This window comes from Arvicanthis niloticus, chromosome 5, assembly GCF_011762505.2.
Source record: "Arvicanthis niloticus isolate mArvNil1 chromosome 5, mArvNil1.pat.X, whole genome shotgun sequence".
Taxonomy (NCBI): Eukaryota; Metazoa; Chordata; class Mammalia; order Rodentia; family Muridae; genus Arvicanthis; species Arvicanthis niloticus.
The window spans coordinates 5,596,761-5,611,472 of NC_047662.1; the positions used below are offsets into that span (position 1 = coordinate 5,596,761).

Here is a 14,712-nt window from a genome sequence, read left to right on the forward strand (position 1 = left end):
CTGGAGTCTCTGTGCTACTCAAGGAGCTAGGGCTGTAGCGATGTGGTGGAGTGGCCTTGCCCTCCATGAAGGTGGAACCTGTCCAGCAATACAGCACTAAATACTAAACACTACTACACCCAGGAGAGCGGCACCCCCAGTTCTCATGATTTTTAAGTCTAGGATGAGAGCCATACAAGCAGACAGAGGTGTAAAAGCTAAGAGAGAATGGAGCTGAGACAGGCGTGAGACAGCATGAGAATCAGACCAGACTGTGGCTTGACCCACACCCACCTGACGTGGCCTTTCTTATGGCCACTGTAAAGGCAACAACAAGCTTCTTACTAAGGGTCTCAGTTTCTAACCGTAACAGCCCCCCCCCCCCCCGCCTGCCCCACAGGAGCCCAAACTCCAGGAAAATGGCGGTCAATACTGACTTCCTACAAGGAAGATTTCGGGCCTCGGGTTGCCAGACTCCTGGGCATTAGGGTGTTTCTAGTGGTGACACAGTCCCCAACCATAGAACAAAGATGCTTTAATTATGCTTCCTGTCCTCCACATCCTCTGGTGGCACATTTCTTTCCTGGAGTGGAGTCCTCCCTTCCCCCATCACTCAGGAATCAGGACTACCTGGCTGCAGGCCAGAGCTGTGGACTTCTCACCAGCCCATGGTATGAAATCTCCTCCTTCCTTCTATAAGAAGGGATCCCTTCTCTACCTTAGGGTGTGAACTCTTGTCTGTCTGTTCATGTTGTCAATTCCTGTAATAGACCTCTTACCTAAAGGACAGTCCACCTCAGTATCCTCCTTGAATCCCTAAACTGAAACTTTTCAGTCCTCCGGGATGTAAGGAGGTGTCCTTTGGCGTCTTTTTTTAGGAGGCTTCAAAGCCAATCACAGCGTATCTGCCTTGGGAGACAAACTTCCTCTGCATTCTTAGGTTCAGTGACTTAGGGCGTATAAACTGGACTCAGAAAAGACACACTAACAAGAGAAAAGGCACAAAAATTTTATTTGTTATTAATATGTTAAGAGAGGGTTAAAGGAGATAAAAGCAAAAAAAACCTCATGATGGGGAAGGAAAGAGACACCAGAAAGGAAGGCAGACAGGACACTGTATACCACAGGAAACAGGGAAATGCATGGAAAACCCTTTGGGCAAAGGAGAGAATCACAGCGGTTAGGTGCTTGCGACAGTCAGCTCTATTAACTGGAGATGTACTGTGTTCCCCTCTGACCTGATGGTGCTGTTCCCCATGACCACCAATCCTTGTGGCATCGTGAAATATGGTTTAGCTGGGACCCAATGCTAGAGGAAGCTGGCAGGTGGCATCTCCTAATCCTGGTACTATAACAGGATGAACAGAAGCTGGTCTGGTGGGCGGTTGGGTATTTGAATGCTGACCCATGGATCCAGTATGTCTTAAGATCCAGAATAAAGGAGTGGAGCACGTGGACCAGGAGCACGAAGGCCATTCCCAAGGACCGGCTTCGAATAATCTTCCACCTGATGTTTCACAGTAGAGAGGGAACCTCATGAATGACCCAGGCTGCTGGAAAAGGTGGAGTAACCCAGAAATATATAGGAGGGGGGCAAGAAGGGCTTAGCATCACAAGGAGAGCTGGACAAAAGACAGGATTAATGCTGTGGTCCAGAAGTTGGATCCCATGATGCTGTGGAATGAGTCTGGTAATGAAGCAGATGTCATAGAAGTGTAGTCTGAGGGACAGCAGCAATAACAAGGGAACAGGACCATGTTGCTGTCCCCAGAGATGCTCTGCCCCTGCAGATGGAAGTACCCGGATGGATGCAGACAGAGCCTGCAGTGAAGCACCCCCAGAGCATCCTGCCCACCAGAACAGCCCCCCTCCATTCAGTGTACTTCTGGAGCATAGGGATGTGGCAGGGACAAGAGTCACATCTAGGTCTGTAGCCCTGGAGTTGAAGGAAGCCAAGCAGGAAAGAAGGTGATGTAGCAGCTCAAAGATGCCTCTGACCCCAGGAAGAAGTTCAGGGGAGGCTGGGGAAGGCCAGGGGACTGAAGGAGAGAAAGGGAAAGGAAGCTGCCAGGAGAACGAGGAGAAGGCAGGGACACAGAGAAGACAGGAAATAGCAGCTTCAAAGTAGAGAAAGGAGGAGCTCATGGTGGAAATGTGCCCAGGAGGAGGTGCGTGGAGGGCAAGGGATTCCTGTTTTTAGGTTTTTGGTTTGGTTTGGTTTGGTTGGGTTGGGTTGGGTTTTTGGCAACTGTGTAGAAATTAGATCGCAGGGGTGTCTAACAAAACCTGTGTTTTTATTAGAAGCAAAAGTCTCAAAAGCACTGCTTCTTCCAGGGAATGGCCACCACGCAGCCAAGCACAAAGGACAGAAGTCTGCGATTAGCAAATGGTGGCTCTAGGCTCAGGTCTCCTGGTGTCTAAGGACAGCATAGACAGCCTGAGTGTTTAGATTAAGAGATTTCAAAAGACGTCACAATCCGTGGTCTGGAGGCACCTGTCCCACAGGAGCGATTAAACAGGCTGCTCAGTCTGTCCCACAAATGTAGAGGACTCTCCACAGAGAGAAAGTAGGCGGTGACTCTGACTATTACGTGGGAAGCCAACACACACACAACACACACAAACACTACACACCACAGAACACACACACAAACAATACACACAGCAGAACACACACACAAACACTACACACCACAACACACACACACAAACACTACACATCACAGAACACACAAACACTACACACCACAGAACACCACACAGAAACACTACACACAGCAGAACACACACACAAACACTACATACCACAGAACATGCACACTAACACTACACACCGCAGAACACACATACACACAAAGACTATACACCACAGAACACACACACAAACATTACACACCACAGAACACATACAAACAAACAAGCACACACACACATGCACACACCTCATTATGCAGTCCAGGCTGGTCTTGAACTCACCATCCTCTTACCTTTCAAGAGCTGGACTTACAGGCGTGCGCCACCATCTCAGGCTAAAACAGAGGAAATTGCTTATTTTTAGGAAGTCTTTGTGATAGCCAGTTTTATGTCAACTTGGTACAGGCTAGAGTCCTTAGTTGCTTTTGGTGTTTCTTTCATTATAGTCTCAAACTCGTGACAATCCTACCTCAGCCTCCTGAGTGCTAGATTTCAGGTTATGTGCCACCATGCCTCAAGAACTGAGATTTTAAAGGACAAATTCCTCACAAAGGAAAGATACTTCCCAATTGTGGAGAGATGCAGGGCAAATGCCAGGAGAGCTCAGTGGATCAGGGCAGCTAAAGGCTTTGGGGAGGCTGAGATACAAAGTTCAAGAGTGCCTGGAGCTATGGAGTCAGAGCAAGGGGAATTCCTGCCCTCTGTGGCTTTTCTCTTTTCCATGGGGTTATCCATAGGCAATCTTGGTGCCCTGTGACAGCCCCAGATGAGTGAGACAGCGGCCTGACCCACAGAGCAGGATGTGTGGAGGACAAGGTGGGACTCAGTGGGCATAGAGTTCTTCTTACCCGGTCTCTTGTATCCCCACACACCTGACCTGAAGGGACAGTGTCATTATTAACTGATGCTATAACAAATGGAAAATGGCAGGGCCAGGAGCTTGGGCCTCAAAGAAGAGGGCTCTGTGCCTCTCGCTGATGTCCTGGCATGCCCATAGGTCTCAGGGAGTGGCTGACACCCAAGCCTGGCTGGTGAGATGTTCAGGACAGGCACATGTCAGGCAGGGACAGTTGGAAGACTGTCATTGGAGACTACAGGCAGCTGCCCGGGGCACTGGACTGTACATGTGGTACTCTGGTGGCCTGGGCCTGTCCCTGTAACCAGCTCCCTCGCTTGAGCAGCCCTGGTCATTCTTTTTCCTCTTTAAAACCTTGTGTTTGAGGGATGGTGCCATGGTTGGTAGAGTGTTTGCCTAGCCTATGGAAGTTCTGGGTTCAGTCCCCGGCATCACGTAAACCAGGTATGCTAGTGTACACCTGTGATTCTAACGCTCAGGGGTTCAAAGTCATCCTCAGGTAAGAAGCCAGTCTGGAGCCAACCTGGTGGCTTGAGACTCTGTTTCTAAACAAACACTTTGTATTTCAAACTAATTATAGATCCCCAGAAAGTCCAATGCCACACACCCCCAACCCTAGCTCACAAGTCCCCTAACTCTGGTGCAGTACCAGGACCCAGGACGGTCTGGATGCATTGTGAGGAGCCCTGCCTATGCATAAGGCTTGCCTCAGAACCCTCCCACTAGAGACAGCTTCACTCAGTGTCTGTCAGTTACACGCCTTCCGGCCTAAGTGAACCTTGAGGTTTGGCTCTTGATGGCCAGGCTAAGATGGGACAGTCATTGCCCAGCAGAGGGCCGGAGCATCAAAGCTGCCTCAGGAGCAGACTACAGGTCCTGTAGCCAGATTGGAGGGTTTGGTAGTGTTAGGACCATGACTAGAGAAACCAAAAAAGGAGAGGCTGGACTTCATCCGGGGTCCAGCAGGGCCAGTGGGAGGTTCCCAATGTCAACAAGACCTATGTTTGCAGATCCAGGGCTGAGGTAGAAACTGTGAAATTGGGAGTTGATGAGTTGTCCGGAAATGTGACAGGGTGGGGTGACCAGGCAGGAGTGATGGGCGGAGGAAGTGACTTAGGGAGTGCGTGGGGGCAGAACTGGCAGTGCTGGAACTGATGAGGGGGATAGGAGGAAGAGTAGGGAGGAGGAGTGGGGAGGAGGAGGAGTGGGGAGGAGGAATGGGGAGGAGGAGGAATGGGGAGGAGGAGGAGTGGGGAGGAGGAGGAGTGGGGAAGAGGAGGAGTGGGGAAGAGGAGGAGTGAGGTGGAGGAAGAGTGGGGAGGAGGAGGAGTGGGGAGGAGGAGGAAGAGTGAGGAAGAGGAGTGGGGAGGAGGAGGAGTGGGGAGGAGGAGTGGGGAAGAGGAGGAGGAGTGGGGAGGAGGAGTGAGGAGGAGGAAGAGTGAGGAAGAGGAGGAGGGAGGAGGAGGAGTGGGGAGGAGGAGAAGTGGGGAGGAGGAGAAGTGGGGAGGAGGAGAAGTGGGGAGGAGGAGGAGTGGGGAGGAGGAGTGAGGAGGAGGAATGAGGAGAAGGAAGAGTGAGGAGGAGGAGTGGGGAGGAGGAAGAGTAGGAAAGAAGCATGGAGTAAAAAAGAGGCAAAGGCAGAGGAAGACGCAGCTCATAGCAGGAAAATGACAAACCTTGAACCCCTCATAGAATTTCAAAGAAGAAGGAGGAGGAAGAGGAGAGGAAGGAAGGAAAGAAGGGAGTATATAGGGAGAATGTTGGAATTTTGGTTTCTTTTAAAAACACAGAAATAATATAAGAATATGTTTTCATTTTAATCCCAGGTGTGGGATATGGAGCTGTTTCAGACCATGATTTGCCTTGTGCTCTAGCAGGGGTGTGATTCTGACAGCTGCAAATAATTCCTGCAATTGTGTGACATTTGGAATTCTGGACACTTTTTAGAAGATATACATACATATACGTATACATATGCTAGGGCCCCAAGAGGAAGTGTGGGTTGTTGGTTGTTGTTGGTCGGGGTTTAGTAAGTAGCTGTGCACAAAGAAGAAACAAGGAGAAAAACGTTAAATACCCTGATGGCAAAGATCAAACTTGCCTGAAGAAACTCAATCCCGCTAATCAGATGACATCGGCCCCTTTCCGACTCTGACTTTATTCAGGAATCTCTTCCTTTTCCTCTCTATTGTTTTTTCTCTCCTACCTAGTATAAAGGGGTTGAAAGGGTGGAAGAAAAAGGGGTGGAGAAGGATGGAAGAGAGAAGAATACACAAAGTAGCTAAAGATAGCCACAGAAGGGAGAGAAGGAGAGGGGGGAAGGGGTAAAGGCACTTGCCACCAAGCCTGGTGACAGGGGTCTGGTTCCCAGAACCTGCATAAAGGTAGAGGGGGAGAATCAACTCTCAGAAATTGTCTTCTGACATCCACATATGCACCATGGTACACATGCACCATCACGCCATGTACATACACACACACACACACACATGATCACATAATAAATAAATATTAAAAAATTAAAAGGACTCTAGTGAGGAGACAGACAATGAAAGTATATGCAAATGCGTACCTGACACAGATTGTGTGGGAATCTGAAAGTGCAGTGGACAGCCAGGCCTGCAGGGGGAGACACTGGAGAAGCCTGGGGCCAGGCATGTGTGTCAGGTTTGGTGCCGTTCTCAGGAAAGTGCTATGTGGGTTGGAGACAGAAACAAGTGAGTAAGAAGGGGAAATTCTAAGGGTGGAGCCTGAAATGCCTGCCATCAGAGGGAAGAGCAGTCAGCGGCTGAGAAACACATCAGGCCACGGGGGACAGCCACAGGAGGACAGCCACTGGGGGCAGCCACAGGGGACAACCACGGGGGACAGCCACAGAGAAAACTACCAGGCTAAGTTCAGTCAGGGATGGAGGCCTTGAGTCCTTGTGTGGTGTCAGCTTTGTCACTGTGACAAAGCTCTGAAATAACCACCTTTTTCTGAATTTGTTTATTAATTGTGTGTGGAGATGGGAGAGAACTGCAGCTAGCAATTCCTTCCACCACATGGGATCTAGGGATTAAACTCCAGGCTGGCAGCTCAGGCTTAGCAGCAAGGCGCCCACCTGCTGAGCCATTTCTCTGCCCAGAGTGCCAACTTCTAAACAGAAAAGGGTTTTCCTAGCTCATGGTTCTAGAAGTTTCAGACCATGGTCAGTGGACCTCTGGTGAGGGCATGGATCACAGCAGGGAGCACATGAAAGAGTTGTTCAAAAGGGAAGGGGCAGGAAAGGATGGCTCAGTGGTTAAGGCCACTTGCTGCTCTTGCAGGGGACCTGAGTTTGGTTCCTAGTGACCACATGGTGGCTTCCAGGTTCAGGGGCTCTGACACCCTCCTTGAATCTCCAAGGACACCAGACACACATGTGATACACAGCCATACGTGTAGCCAAAAACTCTCATACACATAAAAGAATAAATCTAAAATACTTTTCTTTAAGAGAAGAAGGAAAGCAACACATTTCCTCTCAGAAGTTTGCCTCAGTGACCTTAGAACCTCAGGTGTCAATAGCACCACGCTGGGGTCAAAGCCTTTGCCGCATGGATCTTTAGGGATATTTAAGATCCAAACTGTAGCCCCTCCTTGTGCAGGGGAGATATCACTTCCAGACCTTGCTATGGGCCACTGGAGCTGTCAATCAAGGGACCAGTATGGAGGAGGGGAATTCCTCCACTGGAGATAGTGCATCAGAGACAGAGCGCAGGATCTCCAGACTTTAAAGATTACTCAGTGAGTAGTCACTTCCTGATCCACTTCCCAGAGGCAAAAACATCTGTTTTAATCTAAAGAACTTCCTGGTACTCCTGGCTGGCTGGCAGAACCTTTGATAAGGAAGGTGACAAGCCTGACCCCTGAGTAACTGACAGACACTCAGCTCATTGGTCCTTCTGAAAAGCCCCCATCTGGGCCAAAAGAAGCCAAACAAAACCCAAGGCTGGTGTGCAACAACAGCACCCGATGCTCACATCTCCTCTGATCCCCTCTTTGCCCATCCCTGCCCCGCTTTCCAAGGGATGCCATAGGGTCTTTTGTTAACCTTTGTCAAATCTTCAGGGCACCACAGAGAACTTCTGCGTGCAGACCTGAGCTGAGCACTGGCAACACGGAACGTTAGACAGATGCACCCCCAGCCTCGGATGGACAGAGTTGATCGGGAAACCTTTGAGTGTGAGGTCCAGAGAGTGAGACAACTAATCGAGCTAGCAGGTGGCTGGGGACGAAATGGAAGCTTCCAGAATGGAAGGCAGAGCCCAGTGAAGAGCAGAGGGGGAGAAATGGGGGAGGCAGGACAGGCTGGTGAAGACCAACAGCTCAAAGGTGATGTCTCCTGGGCACCACCTTTGAAATAAATCTGCCCTGGCATCTGTACCATCACAAACTTTATTGCTGTGGCCCTCAAGGGTCATACTCCAAGAAGGCCACGCCCTCCGGGAAGAGAGGCCGTCTTGATGGACATCATCTAGTGTGGACAAGTCATACTTCCAGGAACAGCTCAGCCCTTTCTGGAGGGAGCCACAGTAACAGCTGTGGAGGAAAGACAGAGATTTCCCCTTTCTGCAAGGTGGGAGAAGACCGGGAGACCCTGAGCCAACCAGAGGATGTGGAACACTTGGAGTGCAGAGTGAAGACACGGGGGTTTATTGGGGGCAGCTCAGGGGCCCGAGATTGAAGGTGCTGGGAGAGGGAAGAGAGTGGGCCACCACGTGCCATGGGACCTTCGCCTGGGAGTTTGGGAAACCTGATCTTGGTATATTTTGTGTGGTTCAAACAGCATATTTAAGACTGGGTGCCCAGCAATGTCTCTATTGCCATTCCAAGGGCCAGAAAGGCCGGGGCTGAGGGGCCAGCATCTCTTGAGGGCTTTCTTGTTTCATCCCACAGCGAAAGGCAGAAAAAAAACAAGAGAACTCAAGCTCGAGAGAGGAAAGTGCTTAAAGGTACCTTCTTATTGGGAAGCCCACCAAAGGCAAGGAACCCACCTACCCCTCCATGATAGTGTTAGTCTGCTCAGGAGAGCAGAGACCTGGCACTGATCCCCAACACCCATGTTGACCTCAGGCCACCACACATGAGTACACACACAGAGGCCTGCCTCACTGCAGAGCAGATGATACACACGGAAGTGAAATCTGTATGCTCCACGGGCTGTGGCCGATGGTGCAGCCTAAAAGGCCAAGGTCAGGGCTGGGGAGCTGAGAGACATTGGGCTATTTTAGGAAGAGAAGACAGGTGTGTTCAGGACCCACAAGGTCAGCATCTGGAAAGTTGCTCAGAGGAAGAACAAGATACCAGGGAACCAAGTCCAAAAGCCAGGGCATCCTTGAAGTAGGAAGGAGCCCGAGGTACCAGGCACCCAGGAGACGGGCAGGGGCAGGAGTCAGTGTGCTCCAGATAAACGGTGAGGTCCAAAGTCTGCAGAGGCTACAATGGGCCCAGAGGAACGACGGGTCCAACATCACGTCTTTATTTCTGATAAATGTGTAATAAGCCCCCAAGTCCAGAAAGGTAAGTGCCTGAGTCTCCCATCTTGCTTTCAAAGTGATCATAACCAGTTTGGGCCATCTGCCCTTCCCTCTGGACTAGAGAGAGGATAAGTTTACCGGTGTCTTAAGCATCTGTTAAGGCAATGGCTCTCAACCTTCCTAGTGCTGTGACCCTTTAACACAGCTCCTCATGCTGTGCTGACCCCAACCATAGTCATTGTTGTTGCCACTCTGTAATAGTAATTTGCTACTGTTATGAATCGTAACGTAAATATCTGATTCGAAGCCTCCCATGGAGTCGTGGCCTTCAGGATGAGAGCTTCTGCTTTAATCCTTTTGGCGGCATGGCATTGACTTCACTGATCAACATGGAAGGTACCAATCTCTTTACAAGATATTGAACGCTACTAGGTACAAAATGTATACAGCCATCTCTTCAACACATGCTTTTCTTCCCTTGAGACTCCAGGCTGGCCTTGAACCCGTGATTCCCCTGTCTCCACCTCCCAAGAGTTTAGGATTACCGGGGATTACGTTTTAAACCTCTTTATGAATAATACAGGCAGAGGGTGTGGCTGGGCACTAGAGTGTTTGCCAGGCTCGTGCACAGTCCCTGGGCTGGGGAGGATGGGTGCTGGGTAGAGTGATGGCTGAAGGGTGGATTTTTCTCTTTCGATGTTTAAAAAACATGGTTGTACTGATGGTCACTCACAAGAAGCATGGAATTGTGCAATCGGCCTGTCACGGTGACTCATGGGTAAACGCATTCACTCCCAAACCTGATGACCTGAGTTTGATCCCCCAGGTCTGCGTATATGGTGAAATAAGAGAAGTGATTCCTTCAAGTTGTCTTCTGATCAACACCCCCTGACATACACATGTACACACCTGCACACACATATACACACATGCACACACATGCACACGTACACTCATGCATACACAAATGTAATTTTAAAATAATAATAATTTTTAAAAAAGAACTGTGGGGCTGGAGAATTAGCTCAGTGGTCAAGAGCACTGGCTGCTCATTCCGAGGACTCAGGTTCAGTTCCCAGGACCTACGTGGTAGCTCATAACTGTCTATGACTCCAGGTTCAGGGGATCTGACATGCTCTTCTGACCTCTGTGAGCATCAGACATGCACGCGGTACACATACATACATGTAGGCAGAACACACATAGAATAAAGTTAATGAAACGGAAAAACAGAATTCTGCGCTATAAACGCGCTAACCATGCAGAATATGAATTGTGTTTCAATGAAGAGCTGAAAATAAAAGCTTCCTATTTTAAAAACAATTTTCAGTAGCCTGGTATAGTCCTGCGACTGTTCACTGTGTGGAACTGTCAGCCCATGGCAAAGCCAGAAGTCGTCCCTGACCATGGGAAACTTAAGGACTGCTCTACAGCCTGGGGGGACCCGAGCAATGAACTGTAACATCTGAGGCCCCTCTCATTGCACAAGTGTGTGTGTGTGTGTGTGTGTGTGAGAGAGAGAGAGAGAGAGAGAGAGAGAGAGAGAGAGAGAGAGAGAGAGAGACCCCAGGGTCCCTGAGGCGATCTTATGTGGGTACGTAGCTCTGCCCCTAAGAGGAGAATGGACCCTCTGTAACAAAGGTGAGGAAACGAGACACTGACCTGGTGGGGCTGGGGAGGTTGTGTGCTAGCTGAAGAATGGATCTTTCTCTTTCAGTAATTAGAAACAAAACCACAAACAGAATGTAAACCCAGGAGGCCCAGGGGAGGCACACTCTAAGGGAATGCCAGCTGAGCCTTCATAGAACACAGGGTTACCTGCATCTCGAGAGTCAGAGCCTGGGTCCTGACAGCCCCCAAAGCTAGGTAGGCTTAGCCACCCACCTTCAATAGTTAAACAACAGTGAAAACCACGTGACCACAGTGGGCAGAAGAACAAAGATGTCCAGGAACCACCCTGTACCAAGTCCGCGTTTGATGGGATGGGTCCTAACACAAGGTTTAGGCCTAAGCAGAGGGCAAGATGTAAGCATAACTAAGTGGTCCTAGTCACGCTGTGGCCTGTCCATTCTCACCTGAGCCTTGTCTCCTCTGTGAGGTGTTCTGTTAAATCTCTTTCCAGGATCCACTCCTGGCTGGCACCAAGTGTCAGCACTTCCTCTCCCATCATGGCTGGGGAAATTCCAGTTCCTTGAGGTCTGATAGCTGAAGGGAGGGACAAGTGTCTCTTTGGAATATCTTCCTTCTGCCAAACTAAACGTTCCAACAGTAGCTCTGATTGTCCTGCGAGCCAGCAGGTTTGTTTCCAACTATGAGAGTCATTTGGGACTAGATATCAATTTTATGGCCTTTCCCTGGGCGTCACAACAGGAAAGCAGTGGGGGTAACATTCTGTGAAAATCTAGAGGCCAGCAGTATCCGGCCAATGGCTAAGAGCCGATGGGGAGTCAGCAAATTATTTCATTATTTGGTAATAAAGCCTGATATAGCCACAATAAAAGTTAATGATTGCTGTGCTCCTTCAGACAAAGTGCCAAGTCTAGACTGAGATTTTATATAAATAAGGGTTGGGTTTTTTGTGAGAAAGGGTCTAAAAATCTGTATATCCCTCACTGGCCTGGCACTCACTATATAGACCAGGCTGGCCTTGAACTCACAAAGTAAGCTTTAGGAGTTACTTCAGTTTTATCACCCTGGAGGCATTAGTGTGATTCCTGCCCACCTGGATCCCCCAAAAGCCCCTGCTTAGGAAAATTCTATCCATATTCTCAAAACAGGCCTAGGCTGTGAACCACATGTGCAAACACTAGAAATAGCTTCGGTTTTGTTTGTGTGGTCTGATGGAGCCAAAACTCGTGGATAAGAGGCGTTTGCTCTACCACTGAGCCTTACCCAGGGCTAGCAAGCTCTCACCAAGGAGCGAGCTTAAAGCTCACTCTAGCTCTTCGCTAGTCAACAGTAACTTTCTTTTTCTGTCTTTCCCCAGAAGGAAGAGACTGGTGTATGAAATTGAAAGGTTTGGGGTTCGTGGAGGACATTGAAATAGATTGATTTGGGGAGCACAAGATTTAATAGGAGAGTCATTAATGCCATAGACAGACAGACAGACAGACAGACAGACAGACAGAAGCATGGCAGAGCCTCTGAGGCAAGTTCTAGCCCAGGAAGCAGGTAGGGTCCCTTTGTATAGGTCTCGCAGGGAAGGGGGAGGTTTCCTGGACTCAAAGCTGTCTCCAAGTCCTGGGCAGCAGGGAAAAGGGAGAGGATTTGGGGTGGTAAGAAGTGACCCCATGGTTGTGTGGAAGCAAGGAGAGGCATGTCTAATTGAGATGTACCTGTCATAGTGTGGGGGACATGTTGCTCTCTGGAGTCTGGCAGACAGAAGTCTTCAGCTCACTGGGGAAGGGAGACAGGCACGTGTCATTTTCCTGGGGTCCAGGCATCTGTTAGGAGCTCAAAGCATCCGAGACAAGCTCTGGGTGGGGGCCTTGCCGTTTTCCCTAGAGAGATGCTCCTGCAGTTGGATGTGGACTGAGCAGCAGTCTGGTCTGGATTCTAGCAGACATCAGTGAGGTAGAAACAGATACCTCATAGCTGCAGTCTCAGACGGACGCTCAGAACACCCCAGCCAGCTTGTTAATCTCACAGAAGATGAAACCGCTCTCCCGTCTAATGACCTGTGTAAGGTTGTGGGCTTCTGGGCCCTGCAGGCCTAGATGCAAAGCAGTCATGCATTGAAGACTAGGACTCTCTTAGCTGAGGAGAGCACACAGAGAGGCACACTCAGCCCAGGTGTCCATGTTCACCTACATGTGGGCACATGGATGTGTGTGCATGTAGGAGCCCAACACTGATATCAGGAGTCTGTCATTCACCACTGTATTCACTGAGACAGGGTCGCACATTGGAACGCAGAACCTGTTGATACAACCAGTCAAATTACCCACTCTGATCCAGGGACCCCCATCTCCGCCTTCTGAGTGCCGGAGTTGTTGGTGAGCCAATATGTCCGCCGGCGTTTACAAGGGTGCTAAGCATCCGATCTCTGAGCCTAGCCTAGCAAGTTACTGCCTCCACCGAGCCACCTCTCCAGGCTCAGTTCTTACCTTCTTTAAGGAAAGAATTCAGCTATAATACATAGTTTAAGCAGAGTTTGTCCAACACAGCAAGACATGTCATCCAAAGAGACACCAATGTGGGCTGTAAGAGAGCAGGAGTACACACACAGCACAGTGGGTTCTGTGTTGTGGATTTTTAAAGTGCTTTATGAATATTTATGCATTAGTTAGCATATTCATGAGGATATAGAGGCTCCCTTGGTTTTACCTGGTGCAGGGGACCAAACCCAGAGCAATTTGCCCCTATGCTAGACCCGCAAATGCATAGGTATTTCTTCCCATAATCCTCTAGAAAAGTTTTCAAAAGAGGAGGTATCAAAAGCGCAGTGAAAACAGTAGAATAGGGAAGCCAGGTCCTTCAAGGATGCAGACATGCATTTTGTGAAGCAAAAGAGGGTCCAGGCTCTTGGGGAACAGATCCAGAGCCAGCAAGATGCATGTGGAGCTAGAACGTAAATACGTGTGTGTGTGTGTGTGTGTGTGTGTGTGTGTGTGTGTGTGTGTGACAGAGAGAGAGAGAGAGAGAGAGAGAGAGAGAGAGAGAGAGAGAGAGGTGGGGGAAGGAGGGGGGGAGAGAGACAGAGAGACAGAGACTGACTCACATAGCCTAGTCTGGCTTGGAACTTGTTATGACCTTGGACTTCTGATTCTCCTGCTCCCCCCCCCCCCCGATGCTGGGGCTACAGATACATGCCACACAATTAACACTGTGCTAAGTATAGAGGCCAGGCATTTGTACTGTGCCAGGCAAAGGCTCTGCCTGCTGAGTAACATCGCAGCCCTGGGGTTGAGAATACAGAAGAACCAGTGTGGTAGAATCTCCACAGGCTTTCTAGTACTGTTCTACCAGGACATAAGATGGGCCCAGGCAGAGAGCCACAAGCTACCAGGACTTCCAGCCATGAGGGGCTGTGTCTCTCTAAACCATGAGCCCAAATGAAACCTTAAAAATATAAAGTTGAGGGAAGGCCGTCGTGTCTTTAATACACTGGGGGACACATGAGAGGAAGTGACGGGTCCAGGGGGGGTCCAACACTACAGAGGGGTTGACCTTGTTCACGGGAGCAAACAGTCTTCCCTACTACATCTTTGGTCGATGTGTCAGCACAGCATAGTAGGTAACAGAAGGTGGGGGCTCTGTTAAATCAACACCCTGGAAATGCCTTGGCATCCTCAGGAGAAACAAAAGCTGTTCATCAACCCGCAGTGGGATCTGTCTCTCCTCCCACATCAGGAGCAGCTGAGTTCGCTTGTCATAAATCCCCGGGGCTCTCATCTTCCTAAAGCTGCCATTCCCGGTGTGGGTTTTCCAGATCAGAAGTTGACCCAGAGCCTGAATGTTGTCGAGAGCTGCTGAATCACTTCTTCTACAATGGCAAAAACAACAATTTCTGTTGTTCCCAGCCCAGCCAATAAAATTAATTACCTCACCTAAGAAATGAGCCCCGTGTTTTGCCTGCAAAGGTCAATGTTCACACAGAGAAAGGCTCTCCAACACAGCTTGCTCGGGTGTAAACACTTCTCACGTGGAAGACAGGAACTCATTGTCCAAGGGTGTTTACTT

General features: G+C 49.6%; 1 long non-coding RNA gene across 1 annotated transcript; it reads right to left on the reverse strand.

Annotated features, from left to right (window-relative positions):
- Positions 1-974: 974 nt before the first annotated feature.
- Positions 975-11,440, reverse strand: LOC143442273 (uncharacterized). The gene is made up of 4 exons (XR_013110308.1): positions 11,106-11,440; positions 6,102-6,221; positions 2,967-3,008; positions 975-1,486 (listed from the first exon to the last, which is right to left on the reverse strand). It is a non-coding gene; the product is annotated as an uncharacterized LOC143442273 (long non-coding RNA).
- Between the last annotated feature and the right edge of the window lie 3,272 nt (positions 11,441-14,712).